The following is a 20,677-nucleotide window of genomic DNA, read 5'->3' on the forward strand; positions in this document are numbered from 1 at the left end:
CCATTTTTGCTATTTTAAATAATCAAGACTACCCATTTCTCTAACCCAATTTAACTGTCAATAATATCCAATTTTATTCTTTTTCACATTCTCTCAACTCTCTCTTTCTTTCTCTCCATCCTCTTTTAACTCATTTTCTTTCTCTTTTCGACAATATCTTTCTCTTGCACCCCTTTCTCTCTGTCACTCCCTTCATCCTTACTTTCCTTCCTCCCTCCATCCTCTTTCTACCCCCCTCTCTCTCTCTCTCTCTCTCTCTCTTTTCCTCTCTCTCTCTCTCTCTCTCTCTCTCTCTCTCTCTCCATCTTTTCCTCTATCCCCCTCTCCCTCTCAAACCTGTCATCTTTCTATCATCCTTAGTCTCTGCTCTATTCTCACCTATAAGCCTGAGCCCAATTTAATTAAACTGATGCAAACCATATCTCCCGGATATTTTCTTGCACGGGAGGAAAAAATGCTAAGCCATTGAGATCAGTATCACATTCATCTATTCATCTTTTTTTTTAGTATAACCCCAGGGAACTAAACATTTGGAAGACACAAACCGCTGAGATCATCAGAATGCAAACACTGCACTTGCTCTTGAGATTCCAATAATTCATCAAGAAATTTAAGTATGAATGGGATCTAAGAAATAAAAAAAGAATGATGAAGATGATGATGATCAAGATGATGACGATGATCAAAATAATAATGATGATGAAGATCACGATGATCAAGATAATAATGATGATGAAGATCACGATGATCAAGATAATAATGATGATGAAGATGACGATGATCAAGATAATAATGATGATGAAGATGACGATGATCAAGATAATAATGATGACGAAGATCACGATGATCAAGATAATAATGATGATGAAGATGACAATGATCAAGATAATAATGATGATGAAGATGACGATGATCAAGATAATAATGATGATGAAGAAGATGACAACAATGATGGCAATGACATCAACAAGAACAATAATGATAATTCCCAAAGAAAATTATCATTATCATCACAACAATAAAACAAAAATAATAAACTACAGTAATAAGTTTAAATATCTGAAGACCAATTGAAACTTTACAGGATACTAAAAGTAGTGAACTTGCTCTAACAATGCTTAACAAAATATAAAAGATTCCAGTGAAAATAAAATCTAATAGTTTCATTTGCACCAAAACATCAAACATCAAATTTATAAACTACAAATTGAGGAAATATATAGTCCAAATAGGTTTGCTCATGTGACTGTGACATTGCTGAAATTAGAGGGGGGTACACATGAGCCCCACATTTCAATTCCAGGCAACCCCCATCTTAAACAGGGAGAATACGGATACATACAGTACCCTAAAATAAAAATCCAGCACCCCCCCCCCCCTATGAAATAGGAAATAATGGAACGATGGTAACTTGTCTTAATATTTATTCATTTTCTAACCTCTATATAATTTAATTTTTTTTAATTTTTTTAATCGGGATAAACTTTCATTGTTCAGAAGAATTTCATTCATTTGAAATAGTTACATGTATAAGCACAAACCGAATGCAAAAGTAGGTGACTCGGAACTCAATATGTACTTTGACACTCTGAACCATCAAAATGCATTACCGAGGCAGTTATATTAATGACATTATTCTAAACACATTCATGCCATTAAGCGACAATACCCTAAACTAGGGCAAAATAAAAACAGGTATTCAAGCGGAAAGAGCAGCTATGATATCATGTGTAGAATGTCAATCCTCTTTTAATGCTTATGAAATGCAATATCTATAATGAAACAAGAATTTAATCCATTTTTAAATGTGCCCTCTCCCTTGGATCGTTTGGTTTCGCTTCGATTCTCAATATTTCATTTTGCAGCATCACTCTATTACACTAATGTGATACGGCAATCTATTCCCAAAGCGATGACACAAGGCATATAATTTCTACATGGAATTTTGCACCGACCAATTAATACACTCTCCACTAGCCTGACCCCCATGCCCTACGTGCACTACTTAATAATAACTGCAACTGCATACAGTTGTATACCAAGTAGTGACACTGTAGAGAAGAAATTAATTGCATGTTAGATTCATTGCATACCTATGGTAATGGCAAAAATATGTTTATGATAATGAACGTTTGTGAAAGGTCATACCGGTATTTCAGGAATCCCGAAACAAGACCCTCATATGGAATTCCTTACGATAAAGGGGATTAGTGGACTAACGAATTGCTGCTAATGCCGACGGCCATTGCACCAGGGCGTGCATGTTCCTGGCTGATTATTGCCAATATTAGCAATTTAACTGGAATTAAGCAGCAATATTGGTGATTGCATGAAGGTTATGCATGCGAGTTGGTGTGGGATAGGGACAGACATGATGGACGTACGACAGGATAATCATAAAATATTCAAAGTCAATTTCGGGCTCTGAATCAAGAATATACTATGAGAGAGAGAGAAAAAATGATATTTGATGAAAACCATGAGCGGTGTGAAAAGCTGTGGGCACGGTGATCTACGTGTTAGAGACAGCTATCGTCTCACTAAGCTGTTAACTTGCTCCTGTAATCTATACATCATGCACTAATTTCATTTAGCAAACTGGTGCAGATGTCATTTGCTCTAGCCATAGATTATACGCATGTATGTTTAACAGATATAAATATATATAGCCAGCCGATAGATAGTGTGCTGAGTGTATGAAACGCACAATGTACTCATTCGAGGAATGTGGTCATAATACGTATGAACCTTTAGAACTGGTGGAGTATCTATAAATAATGTATAAAATTCTGGTGAGGGGCCCCGGCCGAGGGAATGTACAGATAGACCAATTTCTTGGAGTCCCGTATTTGGGAATGGCTAGGTACAAAACGTTATTAGTGACTCCCTCTTCGGCTGATCAAATTCCAGGCGAGAAGCCAGCTGAATTGGGGCTTCTCAGCTGGATGTTTTGTTTCTCAAGCTAGTTTCTTTCTCCTCCCTTCCCCTCTTTCTTTCTCTTCCCCTTCCCTCTTGCTTTCCCACTTGCTTTCCCACTTTCTTCCTCGTCCCCTTCTCTCTTGCTTCCCTCTCGTTTTCTTTCCTCTTTCTCTCTTTAGCTCACTCACTCTCTCACCTTCTCTCTTTCTTATGTTACCCTTCTTAAGACATGCTAGTTCATGTTACTGTTTGAAAGTAAAGAGCAATATCAATGCTAAAGCCGCTTAATAGGATTAATCTTGTGAAGATTCACTTTTCTGAGAATAATACTTTTAAAAATATATTAAGAATAATATAGTGAAAAGTATAAACTCTTATGTTGATAACTCATATATGATGCCTTATTATTCATAGCAAAACTTAAAATTTATTAAACAAACTTATACCAAAAAAAAATGAAATAGCCATGTGTATCCAGGGCTTGATATTAGCAGGGCCTAGGAGAAAATAACCCCATAAGGTTAGACTAACTCTTACATTTTTTCCTATGATTTAATTTAAAGTGAAAAGCTAAATTTTGAAAAATTATCATAATTCCTCCTGATTCCTCCTGATTGGTCAGTGGGAAGCCTTTGTAAAAACAAGAGCTTCAAACAATTATTAGGACTATTAAAATTTGTACGAGGTCATTTACAATACAAAGTGGGATACGTGCACTGGACGATGGAATCGGTTTCACTTGAAACAGATTCCCCCTCTTCACTCATTCCTAAGTAGTGAAGGCATAATGATGATTAAAATGACATTTCAGTCCAACTCCAAGATACAACTTCTCAAAGTCGATTTCTGGCTCGCACTATGCAAGCCTACGCTACGGTTCTTGGGGCTTCTGTGTTCTGCACTGGTCGGTCGCCAACCAAGATTGCCAGGGAAAGAACCCCCAATGTGGAATTCATGGAATCTATTCCGTACTCTGATCGGAGCATAATTACCATCTTGCCTGGCTCTTTCTCGATGTAACCCTTCTGCCCTAATACCAAGCAATGGTATGCTAAAAAGACAATCAGTAGAGAAACTGTGGCAAGGTGTGGTCTTGTTTAAAAAAAAAAAAAAAAAAAAAAATTGTGTCCTGAACATGCTATCAAGTTCTCATCAACATTAAGTTTGTTGAGGTCCAAACACCCCTCCACCCCCCCCCCCCAAAAAAAAATACAATAAACAAACAAACAGTGGTAACTAAACTCATATGAATAAAAAAAAAGAAAAAAAGAAAAAAGGAAAAAATCATTTTTAATCTAATTTTATATCATTTCAAGTGACAGCAATTTTTTAATTAAAAAAAAATCAAGGCTGTTAATGACTTTTCAAAAGTCCCACTTTCTTGATGATGTCTTTTTTTACATCTATCTATTTCTTTTTACGTTTTGGAAATTTGGAGGAAGCAATTACTTTCATTAATCCATCCATGCATGTATATAATCTTATAATTATACTGTCATGATTTTCCAAAAGTTCAATAACTTTTTAATCAGAACTTTCAATACTTCTTTCTTTCGATATTCAGAAATATGAACGCATTTGAATAAAATTTAAGCCGTTGGCACAAATCATTGTCTCCTTCTCAAATGTTGATACTCTCAGCCTAGTTTCCAGGCCAAACATGTTCTTCTTTCCTATGACAATGAGGTAACTGAGTCTGGTGTCAAATACAGATTCAAAGTGGAATTAATTAACTCATATCTTTGATAAAGAAACAATATAAAATCCTTTTGATCTTTTGAAGCTCACAGCCTGGAATTCAGGCAAAAGAGGACGCTTCTAAAGTTTTACTTAAAAGAGAAACTCTACTGTTGGATTTTAGACTAAAGAATACAGACAGCATAAAACAAAACAAGCACTTCCATTCTATCCAAGTTGATAGGGTGAAAAAAAGTAGCAACTCTGAAACGTTTCTAAAGTGAACTAAATTATAAATTTATTGATTAGATTTTAGGAGCAGGCATTGGTGACCGGTCAAATCACAAGGGTAAACCTCATCCTCTGTTTGGGTTAAGATTCCTCAAATTTATGAAATTCCTTTTGTACAGTGCACAATGCACAGTTGGGTTTATCGCTTTGCTTGGACTAACTAGTCTAAACGAAGACCTTCCAATATATACATAAATACCTTTATAACTATGGAATATTTATATCCAAGGGGAGCCTCTTACTACAATAATTCTGAGGACAATAGATATGAAACAGTCTGGAAACAAAACAAGCCCATATTTTTGCATTAGATGTGTATGATACAGACATTATCATGCATGACAGCGACATATATTTGTTTATAAATTGTTGTTTTGGCAATTATCAACACAAGCTTTTTTAAATACTAGTTGGTATGCATTGCCAGCTTATTTTTCATGTACTGTTACATTTGCGAAAATGGCACACCATATTCTAATGTATTCTGAAGTGCCCATTTAATGACACTATTCTTTATTGTGGGAATATGAATTTTTCAGAGAAAGACGTGGATATTTATAGAATTCAATTATAATGTGATACCATTTTCATCAATTCAGTTTATAAGTGGTCCACATAATTAGTTTTAAATGTGTACTGAATAACAGAAACATGAAACTAATTAATACTTTATCCCACTAAATGGACCCATTAATAAAATTAAGTGAAAGGAACTGTTATCTCTTTGTTTTGAATGTCACGAGATAAATTATATAAAAGTGGTGTTAATATGTTTTGTAAGGAGAGAGTGAGAAAGAGAGAAAAAAAAAAGAACGCTATAGTTATAGGAGCAGAACTCTTGATAGATCTCTAAGTCTGCAATTCACTAATTTGTATCTGATACTGGAGCCAGAAGGGCATTAATTACTTCTGGCAACAAACAGATGATATTACAGAAAAACTAGATAAAACATATTCCATAAAAAAAAAAATAATAATAATTCAACCTACATGTAAGTACCTAAATTATGAATCCACTGGAGGCAAATTAACATACAAAAAGGTCTGTATTGTACTAATACAGACCTTGTACTGTATTAAGTAGGATGCCATTTAACAAAAGGAAGACTTAGACCTATTAAAGGCTTACTGCCTCTGTTAAGCATAAGGCTTAATTAAACACACCATCAATCAGGTTAATTTTGTTAGTAGAATATGGTCCTACATTTCTAACCTTAACCATAATCCTAATGTAGCCTATTGCAATTGTTCCAGGAACAAATGTCAGCACATTGTCTAAAGAACAAGGTCAAAGGTCACGACAGAATTACAAAGCCTACACACTCCTCGTGCATTGTCTTATCATTTTCTTCAGCAAGCGCTTTATAATAACCTTACCGAAATAGGGTGATATTAAAAAACCAACATCAATTCTAAGACCTATACACTGCAAATGAGTCAGGGAGCTAGTGGATTCAATTAATATTTGAGTGTTCGCATGGAAATTCCATCATCCAGCTGCCAAATTATGCAATTTTGGACTAATTACCCTGTTATTCTCTGCTTTAATGAGATAATTAATTACATTATCAGATGTCTACTCAATACTGCACCTTAATATAAACATGATACATCATACACCATGTATCATGCTTTCCTTTTTCTTCTACAAAAAAATGGTTACCGTCTTTTTTTGTGCTTGAAAAAAAAAAGATATTTTAAAAGCGATCAGTGACTTTGGTGCACATGGTTCATTCAATATGTGAATAAGCTCAATTATAAATCTCTACTATTGGAGCTAAATAGGGAAACTTTTCAAGAGAATAGGGAAACTTTTCAAGAGGATTTGAAAACAAAACCATAGTATTTAGTGTAAATATTTGTTTTGTGTTATTTCCCCCCCCCAAAAAAAAAGTAAACAGATTAATGCTATCATAGACAGTATATGAAAGAGTTCAATTTCTCTTTTATAGTGAAAGCACTTTTTGAATTTTGCATCAATGAATCACATACCAAATTGAAAGTAAAATTCTTTTACCATCACACTCTCTTACAATAAGTTCAACCTTTCCAAGAATATTTGGTTTTGTTAAGCTGCAATTTCGATCCTCACACCTATTTTCATTCATGTAATCACCTCATTTTTGCTCACATCACTGACTTGCAATTATTATTTTTTTTTTTAAAGTATCACTGCACCAAATCACAAAAATGATTTATTTCTAAGAAAATAAAATGTGATGTCAGTTATATATCCCTCATTTTCTGATTCAAATGCATACTGATGATTCATCAAACTGAAAATAAGAGGAGCATTTTCTGTTTTTTTTTCCATGGCAATCATTCCTATACCCTATCAACAAAAATGATAATGAATGCTTATTCATTGTTAATCCAGACTAAGAGAATACCGGCAGAATCCCTCCATCCAGCCTGTTTCACACTTCAAATGCCTCACATTTTTTAGATGCTCATTCTTTTGATTTCCATATTAGGCGGAGAGAGCATTTCAGTTATTTGTATTCCCGGGCACTAAACTGATAAGAGCTATACACAATATACATGTTGTACAGTATGCATACAAATCTTGGAAATAATAACGAACATGCCATGATGTAATACCAGTGATTATCGTTACAATGGAGTGTAATTTTTTTAAAGGTAACTCTATCAATTATAGTAAAGTTACTTAATAGTAAGTAATTATGATTTAGGAAAGTTGATAGAAATGAGCAAAAAGGAAAGGCCCAAATTGTGTTTTAATAAACTCTAGCGTATAGAATCTTTTATTTGTTTGAGTCCCCCTACCCGCTCTTTCTCTGTCCTCCCCCCCCCCCCCCCCCTCCTCCCTCCCTCTCTGCATGCATTCTCCCCTTTGCTATTAGTCCTTTTGTATTTATTTGTTGTTATTCTCTTTATTCTTTACCTTTCCAATCTTTCTTTCCCCTCTCCCTATCATAAATTTGCAAATTCTAATATAAAACATTACTTTAAACTTAGTTTTTTACTATATCTCTACTGACAAGCTTATACATGTACATATACTCTCTGCTTTTCAGGATATACATTTTTATTCCTTTACACAATTTTCATGTAATTGAATGCTAATTTCAGTGTATTTAAATTCTCAGATCATCTGACAAATTGTGACTTCTTGGGATATTTTGAGTGTTCCAGTAGTTTACATAAAACTATACTGAAGATGCCTCAGGAGTGTGGTGGAATGAGAAACATATTGATAATAATTGAAAATAATTATTACACTGGTCAACAGCGATATAGGCCTCAAACGTCTGTGATAATTAATATCTCCCCATTCAACCCAATATGCATGTACGCATATATCTCTTCCACAAACATTTCCTAAAAATACCCAGCTTCATCACCATCATAATTGACAAGATCAATATCACCATGGCAACCAATTCTCATCCATTTTTTATCTGCCATACCTCATCAATATTGCCTTTAGTGATGTGATGTAACATGGAAGGTTTTTTTTTCCTCCTCCTCTCTCTCTCTCTCTCTTTTTTTAGTGATCATTTTAAAGTAGAAAGAAAGCGTTCTTAATTAACGCATTATGGCCTTCATTGAGGGAGGCCAATTAGTGCTACGAACCTTACAGACTAAATGGCTAAAAAGCCTGGTTTTCTGAGTGAGATAAATTTCATATGCAAATAACTCATAAAATGGGGTTTTAATTAGAAATAGCTAATGAAAGAAACAGATGCTGGAAATAATTAATGTACACTGCTGCTAAAGTTAATTGTTATTTTTATAAGCCCCTCTCTATGGCACTGTCCTTTTTGTCTTTTTTCCACTTCTTTTGTATTGAAATTATCCTCTTTGTCTTTCTTTCCTTCTCTTTCTGCTTCTTCCCCTTTTCCCCCTTCATCTCTCTCTCTCTCTCTCTCTCTCTCACTCTCTCTCTCTCTCATTTAAACAACTTAAATGTCCCTCCTATATTAATTTCCCTGGTCCACTACCATATAATACAAATTATGTTGATATTTTCAGATGAGAGAAAATGAAATAATTGCATTATGAGAGTTCCCTATATGAAATTCTAACTAAATTTGATCTATACAGATCATTTCAAGGATGTTCCAACTTTCAAAATTAAATTTGATAACAACAATTCTCTCTATCCTGAATATGGTACGGCTTGCTTTTTCTATTGATAAATGGTATTCTCATGCTTCTATTTTGTCACAAATTTTGTTCTCAGATTCCTAGAACTTTATAATTTGCGATTATTAATGTAAATACTTCTTGAACAACAGATATCATCAAATTTCTATCAAACATACTCTACTAACCATCATGTCAAAACTATGCATTGGAATTTGATTGATAACCATATTTGATGTATTTCCATCTTATATTTTCGTTTCAGTTGATTTTATTTAATTTAGCAATGAGTCATCAATCTAAACAAATGTTTACATTACCAACACAACTCCATTTTGTTATCATTGCATTGATAGGACACTGTGTCTGAGACTGCAAGTATATTAACATTTTCTATCTCTTTATTTACCACTTTCATTACAAAACATTCATTTTAAGGTTTTTTCATCTTTCTCCAATAAAAAAGAAAAGAAAAGAAAGGGAATGAATTGAAATGAAATGGACAGTACACAAGTACATAAGTACATAAGAATACATCATAAATGTGTATTCCATAATTATTTTTGGCATCAAGAAAATAAAAGGAGAAATCTGGCAATGTAAATAAACTTTCTGATGAGTGCAAGACAAAAAGCTTCAGTATTTTTTTTAATTTGTTGCTCTTTTTGAATTTTAACTTCCCAAATAAACTTTCATTCAATCCCATTTTTTTTCAAAACACACATTACAACTAATATTTTCTATTCACACATATTCAATGAACAATTCTAGAAACATAAGGCAACTTTGTATAACCCCTAACACCCCAAGAGAGTGGATTCTTTCCTGCATTTCAATAAAACTCTGGAAAGCGGCGCCATGCGAAAAGGTTCAATAAACAGGGTATTTTAACCCAACGGTCTCTATTCATCACTCACCCCTACTCACCCACAATAAACACCCTCTTGCCCCCAGTTGACCTACTTTCCTCTCAAACTTCCAACACTCTATTTCCATCGCATTCTTCTCCGCGACCCCTCTCCATATTTGGGTGCTCTCGACTTTAGAAACATCCTAAGACTCTGCTAGGTATAGCAGCGGCGCCGTGGCAGTGTGGAGAGAGAGATGGAGAGGGGGAGAGATGGAGATAGAGAGAGAGATGAGGAGGATTGTACGAAACTAGAAAGTAAATGAGTGGAGATAGTGATGTTAAAAGATAGAGTAAAGAGAGTGAAAGACAGAAGAAACAGAAGTTAGAGAGAGAGAGATAGAAAGAGAGAGAGAGAGAGAGAGAGAGAAAAATGGAGAATTGAAAAGATAGAGGAAATATAAGATACAGAAAAGTAAACACAGAGAGATTGACATTTAAAAGAAAATGATAAGAGTAAAGAGAGGGAGAGACAGATAGAAGAAACATGAAAAGAGAGATAAAGAGGGAGAGAAAAGAGTGGGGAGAAGAGGAGGGAGGGAGAGAGAGGGAGATGGAGAGAGAGAGGGAGAGAGCAACGCTGTAATATCACACAGAAATGATGGAAAAGATGAGATGTAAACATGTAAAGAAAGAAATGCAAATAGAAAACAGAAAGGAACCTTATTAAAAAGTGAAAGATATCCATTATTGAGAAAAGAAAGGTATCAGATTTGATCAGATTTGATCAGAGTTGAAAGTGAAAAGCTGAAGAGAGACAGAGATAGATGAATAGCTGAAGAGAAACAGAAACAGAGGTTCATAATATATTGAGAAAAAATACAGGTAGAAAGATACAAAGGGAACAGCATTGTGTGGAGAAAGATACATTTTTGAGAAATGTCAACTGCAAAACAGTTTCTGCGTTTAGTATTAGACTATTAGAGAACTGAGTTAAAGCCATAAGATAAAATGCAAAATATTCCAATAGAAAGAATGGTATCCTCAGTTGAGAGCCAGATAGGTAAATTTGTACACAAGAAATACACCACTCTGCATCACTACTCAAGCCATGGGAGAGAGAGCCATTATCCACCCCAGTGCCCCTGGCAGAGTTCCATCTCAAGGTATGGTACATCCACGGGGCTTGGGAATCTAGGCTTTATATTATCAATAATTCTATATGAAAACTATAGTTTTATCACAACATATATTGGTAGCTACATGAAGGAGCCTGCATGGTAACATCAGAAAAGGGGAGGAAAAGGGACCTTAAAAATGTATATCAAGTTGGCTAAAAATGTGTAATATAGGTTTCACACTGTTAACATTTAGGGGAATGTGTCCAAAAATCCAAAATCAGATGTAAACTGATGTAGCGTCATTACATTGTATATTGATGATATGGTATGCCGCAAAATGAAATGTTTGTGAAACGACAAATTTGTCATGATTCATGAAAATATCTCCACATGCAAAACAATAGAGAGTAGTCACGGGTACTTATGCAAATTTAATCAGTGCTACGTGTGGTTCTTTATGTAGAGTAGGATTGTAGAGTATACTGATCCATATAAAGCACTTTCCTGACTACATAAAAAGTACATGTATGTAATTACAAAATAAAAGCAGAAAACTGCTGAGATAGCACTTGCTAAACAACCAGTATTTCTCATATGAAATGCCTTATCTCTTTGAGAATGAATTTGCAAGAATTAAATCATGAATGACACAAAGAAACTCAAAGTATAAATAAATCATCCTAAACATTCCTTTTCTTGTTTTAAATCAATATTGTATCATAGTTTATACTAACGAGGCAAGAACAACCAATATCGTTGGAAAGATATAAATAGCCGGTTTCACTTTCTTATTTTGTCTATCCTATTGTAACTTGACCTTATCACATAAAACTCTGCTAGAAAGAACACAATTCCATGCCTTTATTCAGGTGATTCAAGTTTTTTTTTCCAGTGATTTATTACCTTTAACCAGCAGTATTTTATCAATCAAGGGGGAACTTCTATTAGGTATTATACTGTATATAACGATTGGCCTATGTTGCATTATACTTCTGCCAAATATGCATAAATCATGTCACAATTTATGATCAAGTGTTATAACTCCAGAATGTAAACATTCCAAACAGTTTCATGAACCAAATTTAACCTTAAACATATTTGTAAAAACCAAATAGAAGGAAATAAAGAAAGAAAAAAAAAGTCTACATTATTTTTTTATGAGCACTCCACTTTACCATAAAAGGTCTGGTTGTATGGCCATCATGCCTATTACATAACTGGTCTTGCTGAAATATACAAGTCGATGTATGTATTTATCAAGGCGCCTTATAAAGCAGTGAACAATTTCTGACATCACATGCAAAATAAACTAAACCTGATAGTACCAGTAAAAACAACTGTCCAAAACTGGACCATTTGAAGCAAACTCACGAATGACCATGTCTCTCTCTGGACTAGCCTCTATTAGCTTTTTAAATTGATGAATTCATGACTGGCGAAAATTGACATAAATGTGTACACTTCAGATTAGAGAAGCAAACTGATTGCAATCGAGGCAGTCTTTTGGTGAATAATTGTAGGTAATAGCAATTTGGGACCATGCAATTGCCCAAATTGCTTGATGATGTACTCTGTATATATATATATATATATCCATCCAGAAATCTAGATGTAATCTTACAATGAGAAAAAACAAGGAAGAAAAACAATTTGTTACACTTGGCCCTTATATCAACAGATTGAATTAGAATATGGAAAAAGACACCACATGTAAATGCATAGAGACCTATTTTCTTTAAATGTTTTTCTAATTAAAAATAGCGAAAAATATGTTTTTTATTGCCAGATTACTCATGATGTTGTAAAGTGATATCCTATTTCCTGCGTTGGATATATAACCAGGGCTTTTAATCTTAAAATCACGACAAGAGAGGAAGAAAGCATGAAATATGTTCCATTCATTATTATTTTATGATCTGTATTCCATCAAAAAGCTGAGCATGTCTGGTTAGTGGATTACACGAAAGGGAAGTGTTCCCTTAAAACCTGGGTCTGTTAAAACAGGCAGGAAACATGATTTTTCCCTGCACAGTTTTCCAATTACAGATTCCCAAAACAGAGACAAGCTCGCTAACTCCATGTCCAATTTGGGCAAAAAGCAGTCCGCCCTTCCTCTTCGGATCAAGCGAGAACAAAAACCCCTCAAAATGGTGGAATTTAGTGACTAATTGTGAGACTTCGCGAGCTGTAAATTAGGTTAGATGGGAATGAGGTGTTTATTGGAAGGGAGGGGAAATTGACCATTTATCGCATAATTTTCAGGAGGAAATCCACCCTTGTTGGAATTATTAGAAGGAGCATGTAAGTCACAGGGTGTTTACGTCCATCGCTTGCCACCTCATGTCTACTCCACTTTCTCAGGAATTCACGCAAAATTTCCAATGTCTCACGCTGGATACTAATGAAGAACTTATTACTAGCTTGGTGTTTATCTGCGATATCGTCGCTGCTTTCTCTCCCCGCTTTATTTCTCTACTTTCCTTGAAGGCCCAGGATAATTAGGACTTAATTCACACAAGTTTTGCTAGCTCATTTGACTCAATTGGATGATGATGTGAGCAAAACTGGTAATTTCAATGGTTATTTATGGTCATTGGAGAAAGTGATCTTTAGTCGAAAAAAATCAACCACGAACTTATGGAAGGTGACTTGAACTTTTTTCCAAGCAAATGCAATTCAAACCCTCTTCATGTACAATAAATTATTGGATAATTTCTGCAATATCATGTAGGCCGCACACAAAAGTAAAACATGATCGCTGCAAACTAAACTCTGAATCAAATAAACAAACACTATACCTAATATCAAATACCATTAAGATAATTGCCAGTATAAATATAAACTTTTTCTGACACGGGATAGTGTTTTTTTAAAGGTTTTTATAGATCTAGAATACCGGTAATGTTCTTGGCAAACATTTTCACAACATTCAGGGAAATAAGCAAAAGTAACTCTAGTATATCAGTTGAGTACAAAAGAAATCTGATATTCTTACATGTATATGTTTGCAACAAAAACGTTATTCACTTTCGTGAAATTAACTCCTAAAAATGCTTTATCTACCTATTATCTACAATGTACAATGTTTATGGAAGTACAAATACAATTTAGAGGTTCTAAAACTAGTAGAGTTACAATGAAACTACCATTTTGACCATACTTGGACATTACTTGGAGAAGAGAATTTAAATAGGGGCTATAATCTGGCAGCTGATAGCCATGTAGGGATTGGGATAAACCACCCACCCACCCACCCACCACTGGAGGATACAATACCGTAGGGGTCACTGACCTGGTAGACAAGGCCCCTTGGAGCAACAGGGGGTTACCCTAAAATGTTCATTAGTCTTCAACACCAGACCAGGGCCCTCGTCTTATGAAGAATTGGGATTGATTTGAATCAATCCATAATGTAGGGCCCAGATAGAAACTAATAGCTGTTTCATTCCATACACATCATGAGTTAAAACATATCAAGACACAAACTCTATGAATTCGAATTTAAGTTAACTCTTTATTATAAAGTGTAACATTTTTCTCTGCTATTTTGTGTAACACTAGTCCTAAATATCAAAATTTACCCAATTGTCTCATATAAGGTTAGCATTAGCAAGGCATTACAGGTTAATCTACAGATGTATTCTTTGCAATAAACACATTCCACAAATTTGTGCCCAGTCTTTCTCTGCTTGCATCTGAGGCTGCAAAACCCCAAAGAATGATCAGACTAAAAATGTGAGGTTTATTTTTATAGACTATCAAACAGCCGAAAAGGTGTATTGCTGTCATCAGTACAAGTACAGACAAAAACCTTTTCATTCTACATGAAATGTATTTCTAAACATTTCTTTTTTATTTACTCCACAGGAAAAGAAAAGATTCTTATGAAAAACTATAAATAAGCACATAATATCAAGCCATGTCCTGCACATTTTAAAAGTCAGTTCATGTCATGTATATCAGCATCATATATTGGTAGATCTCCAATAATGAGTGACTCTTACATGTACATACCGGTACGCCGTAACTGACACACCCGTAGAAACAATATATTTTGTGAACAGGGTCTATGAAAGAAGACTAACATCCGAAATTGATGGTCACCAATATGTAATTGCAATGTCCATGCATGACAGAACACACATTGATATTTGAATAATCCTCCACTATATATGGCAATTCTTGGTCATCTAATACCCCTCATCTTCCCCCTGCCCATCCCAATACTAATATCAATATCCATCTCTTCCTTTACTCTACCTCTCTTCTCAACCCCACCCCCTTCTTTTCCCTTACCCTCTTCCCCTTTCTATCTCTCTCCTATCCTTCACTTACCTCCACTTTCTCTCTCTCCTTCTTCCCTGCCCCTATCCCGCCTCTCTTTCCTTCCCTCCCCTCTCCCTCCTTGTCTCCATCTCCCTCCTTCTCTCTTCCTCTCTCTTTTCCAAATGGGAGTGATGAAATATTAAGCAATATGACGATTTCCATGGCTATTTGCTTCTGCTTACTTGACCTTGTGCATATAGGCCTATCCAAATATGGTCCTGTGCCAAGGCAATGGTAATCATATTTTCTACCATCTTCCACATGTTTGTAATTTTTCTTTTTGGTATTGCTATATTTATGGTGCATAATCACCATCCTAAGAAAAAAATGTCAATTTCAATAATAATATAAATACTATAGCGATTATGTCGAATGAAAATAAAGATTGTTGATGGATATCACAACATAATTGTAAAAAGTATGAGGTATAAACATAAGGCTAATTGAATAGATTTATAAAATATATATTAATGACATGAAACTGAAATGGAAATAAACAATTGATTTTAAGATTTACTCTCTGCTATCATCCATCACTGAAGTAATATGGGAATGGTTTATATGAAACTAAATATCACTGCTATAAAAAAAGAAAAGAAGACAGGCAGTATAAGTTAAAAGTCAGCATTCCAATTTTCCCACATTTCTGACATCTACAGACACGGAGAAGCAAGTTTGTTTTTTTAAACCTTTTTTTTAAAACCCCAAACAAGTAGCTTTTACAGAAAAGTATACAAAATAGATTGGGGTAAAATTGTGTCCTGTCTAAAAGACATCTTCCAATCAACGTAGTTAAAGGCCTGTCCACTCTTGTATGACAAGCAAACTCCTACATCAACATCTTCAGCTCGCCCGCTCCAAAGATAAATGCCCATCCAACCAAATTGTGAATTGTTAAAAGACAAATTGTTTATTGTCCATGGCCAGCCCCGAACAGAATCAGACAAATTCAATAAAGTCGTCTTTTGATCATGGCATGACTGGTCGAAGCGCAAGAAAACAACAAGATTTATGTGATCTTGGAATCACAGCCAACCAAAAGTTCATGTGGCCAAGAAATGCCATTTTTCAATCGGAGACGATGTAATTTGATATTTCATATATACGTCTGGAATAGCTTTGAAATATATTGCTACTTCATTTATTGCTATGTAGTATGTTCGAGACCTGCAGATTTGATACAATATTCCCTGATTACAATTGTTTTACCAATAATGTGCACATAACCAAACTTGTAGGCTAAATATGCAATAACAAGTAATTCTTGTTTTGAAATTGTACTTAATAAAAATTGTATTTTCTTTCATTTTGACATGTATGTACATGTACATCTATATGCTGAATATATCAAATGTACATGCAGGAAAGATAATTCCAAACTGTTGTAAACTATAAAACACTTTTTTTAAAAAGCTACCAAAGGAATGTCAAACTAAAAAAAGATATCTGTACACAGGAGAAAACTACATTGTATTTTGACTAAGATTTGAGTTAGACATACTAGTATTTAATTAACCAGTTTCTTGGATAACATAACAAATATTTTGATGATTAAATTCCATCTGTCAAAAACCAGTCATGCTAACAACAGACATTTTGTTCTTTTGACCAAATCGAACAATTTAATTGATTATTTCGACCTCTGTTCAGCATCTGTTCTGATTGACCCATTCTATGACATACAGTATGTAGAAAATACAGTTTGTTTGTATTTGCAGGTGTACTTTTTCATCGTTGATGGAGTCTCAAATAAATTTCTTTTATCAATCTAATCAGGTTTGAGCAATATGTAAAGAGAAATCAATGAGTAATGTTGATAGACAACTATCAAAACTTCAACCAACAAAGCTTTTTATCTTCATCTTCTTCCTCTCAAGACATTCTCAAACAAACTACAACAAAATTGGATAGACTGGTCTAAAATCCTTGAGCAAATATTTGCAGACAACCTTTCCCTCCTCAAGCCTGTTGTAAAGATTTGTTTTTCTTGTCTTGTCAATAACTAAACCACAAAAAGCCCTCAAATAAAGACCTGCCCTTATTTAGGTTTTACAACATCCTGAGTCATTCATTTATCCAGTATTTTAAATGGGGCTAATGAGGAAAATATGAGGACAAAAACTGATAAGTTTTGCTGGTATAACTGCGCATTGTATACTATTTTAATAAGACTTAATTGGTCATTCACAATTTTTCAGTAAAATACAGGGTATGTATGCTCAATTTTGTAACAAAGTATGGGCAACCCTCATTGTGTATTAGCAAGGTCCACTTCAGAACAAACTCCCAACACGCAAGCGTTTTATCTTCATTAATCAGCAAGATTACATAAAGGCTGCAAATTACTTTTCTGTATTTCACAACTCTACAATTTAGAAGAATGTAAGCTTGGCTTTTAGTTGTACAACAGTGCTGATGAAAGTTGTAAAAGTTGGACTACAATTTATCACTCCAAGATAAATAAATTGTGTTTTTCAAGTATGAGCAGAAGATCTATCTGGAAAATCATCTGTGTTCCAAGAAGAAGAAAAACATTCTTCATTCATGACTGAAATATTGCAAATTTCCAGCATAAATGTAAGAAGAACTTGTACAACATTTCCCATCAAAATCACACACAACTTTAAAAAGGGGCATCATTACAACAACAAAAAAATTGTAGATTTTCAAGGAAATGTAAAAAAAGGGGGAAAATGAATTGATAGAGTTGTATACATGTACATAAATTCTTGAAGCACTGACTAAAGTAAAGTTACAGTTGAACTATGGAGGTTTCTATAGATATGAGATAAAGAAGCCTCAACGTCCAATTTAAAAAGTCTCTCTCTACAACTTTCTTTCTTTTTCTTTTTGTTGTTGGTCAAATTACTTTTATGAAGTGAATACACTAATGAAAACAAAATAAGTAGGCATGTAAACACCAGCAATTTCTAGTAGACAACACTGCATTAACAAAACAAAAAAGCCCACAGGAAAAAGGGTATAATTACCTTTTCCTCGATGCAAACCAATGTATGAAATCAAGTGAAAAGGTCCAGTCCAAACATTCACAAACAGCACTGCACAAAAGTCTGAACTAAGTCCATTCACCTAGTTTTCAATCGCCTGCGCACCGCCGTCGATCTCTAACCCACGTAACATCAAGAGTTCACAAGTCAAATGTACACACGTGTGGACAATACAATACAAGATCAGAGTGTCTCCCGAATCTTTCTCTTTTTTCCCCCTGCTGCACCGGTGTGCGAGTATGACTGGGTGCACTGTCGACTGGGGGAACTCCTATGTATTCACGGGGAGAGGAGCCAGCTCGTGTGCGTGTGGCGGCGGGGGAGATCCTAAGAGAGCCAGAGCTGCAGTCACTCAAGTATGTCTCTGTTTTGAAGGGTGCAAGTCATTACAAGAGTGTATAGGTATGGACTGGCAACAAAGCCCAACGAACGCACTCGATCAGCTGATGGGAGGATGGGGGTTGAGTCAACTATTAATACCGGTACTAGAGAGGGGTAAAGAATAAATCATCTTCCTCCCATCCAGAAAAAAAGGACTTCAAACTGGGATATTTCATCATAAAAAGTGACTTGATAAATATGCAAATGAGGGGGCTGAGCTAAGCTATTAGATCTATATACACAACTTATTCCTATACACAAATTGCACATGGGTCCAGAAGACACAATAGACAGGAATTGAGTGTGTGTATAACATGTGTAATGTTAATGGTGTGTGTGAGAGTGTGTGTTGGAGGAAAGGTACACTATAAAGATGGTGTGTGGGACAATTTTTTCCCCAGTCTAATTTGAATAATCAGATTATTTTTCATAGGGGTTGGCTAACAGCTGATTGGTGATAAGGGTGGTGGATTCCATAAATTAGTGATTTTTTTCTTTTACCGTCATCACTCCTGCTATCCGATGCCCTATACGGAATGCTGGCTGTATTGGAATGCTTGGGTTGCCATAGAGAAATTAATGACTATTATGGGATGGCTATGGAATTCTATATACCCACTGAATTGTGGAGGAGGGATGGGGCGGTAACTCTTCATCTTTCTTTCAACAGAGTATAATGAAGACCTGCTAGTCAATTCAATTTAAATTAATCATCCATAATTACTGTGTTATATCGTATTTCATATTTTGTCTAATGTTTGTTTTACTTTTGTTGCATACATACACCAAAGTATTTAATTCAATATTCTATCAATTTTCTGATTCATAATTATATTGCTTTAATAAATATTCAATTCAAAATCCTCTCAGATTTTCTTTTACAATTTATTTTTTGATTTAATTTATTTAACTACTATCAATTAACTAACTAGGAAAAGAGTCTTTTTCATAAAAATATTAGATGTAAACATTTCTTTTTTACATTCCATTACTATTCCCTCTAACAATTGGCTAAGTACTAATTTGCTTTAAAAAAATCTACCGTAATAGAATTTCATAAACAGCATGCTTTTATTTCTCATTAAAAGGAAGATACAAATGCCCACTTATTCTAAAAAAAGAAAAAAAAAGTAAACCTTTACCGATCTCAGCTCAGTTTATACATTGATTTTCAAAATACTTCAAAGTTTGTTTTCTATTTTGAAGGTCGGAACCAACACTTTAATGTGATAGAGTATACTCAACTTTCATATCATATACACTGTAGTCCATATTTTGTCACCCACATGTAACCAATAGAAGAGACAGATAAAGAAAAAGAGAGAGTGATAATAAGAGAGAGAGAAAGAGAGAGAGAGAAAGAGAGAGAGAGAGAGAGAGAGGGGGATAATAAGAGAGAGGGATAATAAGAGAGAGAGAGAGAGAGAGAAAGAAGAGAAGAAGAAAAGTAAAGGGTATATATCCTGAGTAAACCTCATTATTTCTTCTCCGCAGATTTAAATAATCACTTAGTCAAAGTCAGTCTTTAGATGCGCCCCGATACACCCTCCATGGTTGTATTTGTCTACTCCGTGACCCGCAGAAGTGCACGAAACACCGACATACTCATGCAGAAAATGCACAAAATACAAATTCAAATCTAATAATCGGGAGATATCTGGCCCGTTAAGCCCAGAAAAAAGTCCATTTGTGGACTAGCAGGCGCATTTAATGAAATTTGCAACATCTTAAAGATTTCTGCGCTTGCATGTTTGTGGGCGAGGAAAACAAGGGGATGGATAGAGAGGGAGAGAGAGAGAATGCGAGGGGAGAAAAATATTGTCGGTGGAATATTATGCTGGATGGAAATAATTGTCTATACTTCCTCCTCAGTATTTTCTGCAGGTCTGCTAAAAGCTGGTTTTTATTCCATTACAGACGGATGAAATAAAATAACAGATTTTACTTCTTCTACCTGATCGCGCCTGCGAAGGTTTTTGTTTCCTTTTTGTTTCTCT

The 20,677-nt window shown here is 34.7% G+C and overlaps 1 protein-coding gene across 1 annotated transcript in view; it reads right to left on the bottom strand.

Moving 5' to 3' along the window:
• The window catches only part of LOC576335 (zinc finger protein castor homolog 1), a 75,600-nt gene that overhangs the window by 45,318 nt on the left and 9,605 nt on the right, over positions 1-20,677 (bottom strand). Inside the window, exon 3 of the mRNA XM_030987367.1 lies at positions 18,282-18,663. The gene's annotated coding sequence lies outside the window, so the exon portion shown is untranslated. The remainder of the gene's footprint in view (positions 1-18,281; positions 18,664-20,677) is intronic.

This window comes from Strongylocentrotus purpuratus, unplaced genomic scaffold, assembly GCF_000002235.5.
Source record: "Strongylocentrotus purpuratus isolate Spur 01 unplaced genomic scaffold, Spur_5.0 spur5_scaffold_16, whole genome shotgun sequence".
Taxonomy (NCBI): domain Eukaryota; kingdom Metazoa; phylum Echinodermata; class Echinoidea; order Camarodonta; family Strongylocentrotidae; genus Strongylocentrotus; species Strongylocentrotus purpuratus.